Below are 5163 nucleotides of genomic sequence, written 5' to 3' on the forward strand. Positions count from 1 at the left end.
AATTAGCTGAGCAGTAAAATTTGAAATTAAGTTGTTATGAAAAGCTTGACCCACAAATGGTCACATAAAGTGAGCTCCAAGGGACCATGTGTGTGGATTTAGGGAAACATTTTTAAATTTTGATGTCTATGTTTTTTATCTCTCACTTATTAACATCAAAAAATGGCAACATGATGTTTCAAGGTGCTCTTTGCCAATCTCCCTTGCAGCATCTGTAGCAGTATTTTGCACTGTTGATTGGTTATGAATCAGACAGAAGTTTGCTGTGCCCCATTTTTTTTTGTCAAGTGTCCTTGATTTCCATTGAAGTATTGATGAAGACTGGCAGTGCTAGTTTTATATGTGATTTGAAACAGTCATAGTGACCCTATCTTTGAGAGATTCAATGGTACTGAGCAAATGTTCTGAGGAGGCTGTGCATTCGTGATGTGGGATAATGGGCTTTTAATTGGAGAGCACAAAATGCCTTCAGATGTTTGGGGTGTATGCATTCCCAAAACATTGTTCCTCTTAGGGTCTGAAGTTCAGGGATTTTAAAAATTTGAAAGATTTCTAAAGTTGTCATTATTTTAAAGGAAAGCACAACATGAGGTGTATTCTCTGACTACAGAAATTAGTTCTTAGAGGATGAAGAAGAGACAAGAGTTGAGAGAGAGAAAGAGAGAAGGTGTTTCACCATGTGAATTTTGCCCTTTTTTTTCCTGATTTAAAGTCATCATCTGAAACTCTCATATAATGATCTTCACACACACAAGCTTTGACAATGGATTCCAAAACTCCAAAATTATGATCAAATTCAAGATAGGTTTCTGAAACTGCTTCATGCACACCCTTCTAAAGTTGCCATCTTTATTGCTTACGTACAATAGCATATTTTTGGAAGTTTTCACAATATCACAAGAATATGTCTTCTTTCTACTCATTGCTCTCTCTTTGGTGATACTGCCACAAAAAGCAAGTTATGGGACCACATGCCATGTCTTGACAACAAAAAGAACACCATGACATTTTAAAATAAGTTTCCCATCTTTTGGATCTTAAGTGTCAGCTAAACTATCAAACCAAATCCATCTGCAAGCCTATTGTGAAACTACTACATTAATAAAAAAATGTAAAAGGAAATGAGTTTCCAGAAGCTGAGAAAAGGGTTAAGACTCTTTAAAAGAGAACAACTTGCACATGAATCTAAAGATCCTATTCAAAACCAGGCAGAAAATCTGGATATTTTCCAAAAGATTCAACATAAACTTGTATCACACTCTGATGCTAGCATGTTCTTTCCTTTAAGCAGCATTGAACAGCTGAGAATCATTCACTTCACTTTAGCAGACATTTTTTGAGAGAAAAGGGGCAAAGGCAATATTAATTTTTATGTAATGTGATCACAAGAAATCTGATGCCAAACTGCCCTTTTTGCTCCTGGGATTGTGTTGAGCTAATTCCCAAGGCATCCTTCTGAAAATGTATCCTTTTGATTTAAAAAAAAAAAAGGGGGCAAAAACCACCCTCTTGGACCCTACTGGTTTAGTTCCCTGTGTGAATCTTCTGGTTTGATTTAGGAATGTGCTGCTTGGTTCCCATGTGCATTGTTGCTGTAGTATTTACTTTGTAAGGAAACGTGAGTATACGGTTCACGCCTTAACCTTGTCAAGCTTCCCCCTTACCAACTTGGACTGACACCATACAAATTCTGAAAGGAAAGGCCACAGCCAAAATTAATCATAAACATTAACCATAAAATATTACTCTTGACCCTACCAAGGGGCAGACCTCTAGGAATAACATCCTGCTCCTTAAGAAAATAACATCCCTCTCCAACCGAGAGGAGCAGACGGTCTTGTCTATGCATGACGGACGTGCTGACCTGTGCCTCAGGGAGTAATATCCAATTTCAACTCAGAGGGTAACAAGCACTCCAGGCTTTACAGTATGGAAGTCCTTCCCCAAACACAGCCCTACGTATAAGCTTTGGCAGCTTGTGCCATCTGCATAAAAATGAGTCGTGTCCAAGGTTGTACTATAAGATTACGTTTTTTATCCAAAGCCAAAAAGACTAAGGCTGAAACTGGAAAATTTAGAGCTGCCACCCCAGCTTCTGGGCTGAATGAAAACTATAGATATACTTCACACTGTTGTAGCAACAATGAGCCCTGAGGAAAGTCTACAGGTTGTAGCTCCTTTGTAACATTTCACTTGAATAGACTATATGCTTAGTTTATTCTAAGAGACACAATCCACTGATTGGAGAACTTATTTCCATACCTATCAGGCAGTATCTTGTTCAGCAGCGAACTGAATTAATTAAGCCTCAGAAATCTGAAAAATACAGAACTAAAACATATTGCCTAATACTAATTTTATTTGGAAAAGAAGTAATGGATCAAAGAAAAACTTACTTTATTGCAAGTCACTGAAGATGAGACTTAGGTGCCTAAATCAAGCAAGACCTGCAACATTGAATGAAGCATTTCCTAATTATCACAAAGTATCTGGGTGTGGAGCAATAAACCAGATTTCTTCCCAGGAGATGTTGGTTGTGCTGGCTCCGACAGTGAGAGATTTCAGTGGCAAGCTGTTGAACTTGAGTTGAGGATGCCCTCCAGATGTGTGTCTGATATTGCACTCCTCCCTGAATTAATTCTCTTGCCAGCAAGAACAAGATGGAAGCAGCACCAAACCCCACTTTGCAGAAGGTTACTCTCAGCATAAAAATCCCTTCCTCAGCATCACCTCACCAAGTGGTACTGGTCTTCCTTTTCCCAATGTGGCAGCCCCAGATGGAAGCCAAGCTGCTGTTGGGACAGGCAGGTTAAGTGGGAAGAGAATCAGGGAGAAGATAGAACATCATTCCTAAATGTTGGTGTGCTCAGCAATGATGGGATGGAATTGTTATAGAAGATGAAAGGAAAATCTTCCTGATAACCCTTGGTTTTCCCTATGCTGGGACAGAAAACAGGGTTTACCTCACCCATTGAATGACACTAATTAAAGAATAAACTTCAGGCTTTTGCAATTAAATTATTGCTGTTAGCCATGTTTGTGAGGTTAAAACTTATCTGGGGTTTCTATACTACACTAAAATACAGCTATGCCCCCAGTAAGTGAATGTGACAGATTTGATAGAGATGGCAGAGGTTACTGCAGTGTCATCTGCTGGATAAATGCCCTGAGGTGAGTGAATATTTTCACAGGAATTGATGTGGACTTGATTTGTACTTGCATAGTCTATTCATATCTAACAAATATAAACTGTACTCTACGCACATGGCTTATTTCTGACAACACAATACATACTGAGTACACTCCTCCTTTCACACTAGGGCCAGTACATCTCTCCTGTTATTAATAAGCTATTTATACACATTCTGACAGCAGACTAGACCTCATTTTTGAGATCAGTACCTGACACTTATTTTTTTCCCTCTTGCCCTCTCTTTCTTTCCATCATCCATCACACTGACTCCTACTTCCTATCCTATCCTGTGAAATAGACACTACCTTCTTTTTTCACCAACAGTAAAACAGATCAAGGTGGTTCCATGTGTTGATAAAGATAAATGTCGAGGCGAAAATCTTTCCTTGTGTGGCTTCCATTAAGTTTCATTGGGTAGCATTTGCACACCTTTCAATTATGACGCACAAAGACTAGTGTTGCGAAAAATTTTTGGAGTCTCATAACATCATGCCTTTTTAGGAAACCCATGCTTCTGCACTCCTCTTAACTGAAATCAAATGCCATTTAAACCTTCCTATGTTTTGTGACTTAGTTGTTCAGTCTTTTCAAATAGCCCCTTCTCTAATGGTGCAGGTAGTATATTATGTCATGGACAGGATTGACAAAAAGTGCCTTGGAATTATGCAAACAGTATTTCAACATAATTGTGATAAAGATAGTAGACTTCATTAAAGATGTTTTAGCTCTGGAGATGTAGCAAAGATAAGGAAGAAGAGGTGAAGGTGCATTTGAACCTAAGGCAATTCTCATTGGAAGAGTTTTTTGCTATACCCAGCTTCTCTCTTGGGCTGAGATAACAGGAAGTCTCACTTGTCACGGTTATGTGATAGGAAGAGAAGAATATTTATTACCATGTACCTGTGTATAATTTTTTTTCTTGGTAATGAACAAAAATATTTGGTTTTGAATGAAGGAGTTTTTCTTTTGGTTTACAAAGGAGGGTGTTGCAAGAACTAAACTTGGTGGTGGAGGAGTATGGAGGCTGTCAACTTCTGATAGTGCTTCAATGCTGCCAGGGTAGCTGTTCTCTCAGCTGGCTAAGCAATGGCAGTTTCATCAGAAGACAGAGTTCAGAATTTCCTTCATATGAAAACTGACTCTGACTTTTTGAACTTTCAGACTACTGGGCTGAGCAGACTGAAAACAATTGTTTAGAGACATCATGCATGGATCTAAAGGACAGATGGCTCTGAACTATGCCAGACAATTATGATAAGACATTCAGGCTGCATACCAGGATTTTTTTCTATTTATTTCTTTTTAATCATTCTTCTTGCTCTACTGTTTGTTCTCAGTCCACTTGCTTTTCATTGTTTCTCAGTAACAGTGAATATATGAGATATTCTGCTAGAAACCTGAGGTCACTTAATAAGGAGCCATAAACTGAATGCAACTCCCGTTCACAGAGCAATGGCCTCCTTGAATGTGAAGATCCAGACTGAAGGTAAGTTGGATACCTCTTGGATGTTATGGTCTCTCAGAGGTTTTCACTGGTGTCCATTTGGTGGCAGGTCTTCTCTTAAAACTTATTCTGTACAAAAAGAATCCGAAAAGAAATTAAAAATCTACATAGATTACACTCCCAGTGCAAGGGAATGGATTAACGTTTCTTTCAACTCCTGCTGCTTAATGTTGATTTAATATACTGTCTTGACTTTTAATAAGGTTATTGAAAGATAAAAGAATATAAGGAGCTGTGCCACAGATGCGACAATCAGAACTTCATATGCAAAATAAAGAGACATTATAATAAAAAGAAAATTGAATGTTGCTTGTATAAAATCTGGCTTCGTTTTGATGCATAAAACAGCAAACACTGTTCCATACTGAGGTTTTCAAGAATGTCTTAAGTATACAACACTTCTGATGCCACCCCAGTTGCCTATATATAGATCTGTCTTGTGTAAAGAATTTAAAAAGCATTAGAA

Source organism: Pterocles gutturalis, unplaced genomic scaffold (assembly GCF_000699245.1).
Source record: "Pterocles gutturalis isolate BGI_N339 unplaced genomic scaffold, ASM69924v1 scaffold4159, whole genome shotgun sequence".
Classification (NCBI taxonomy): Eukaryota; Metazoa; Chordata; class Aves; order Pterocliformes; family Pteroclidae; genus Pterocles; species Pterocles gutturalis.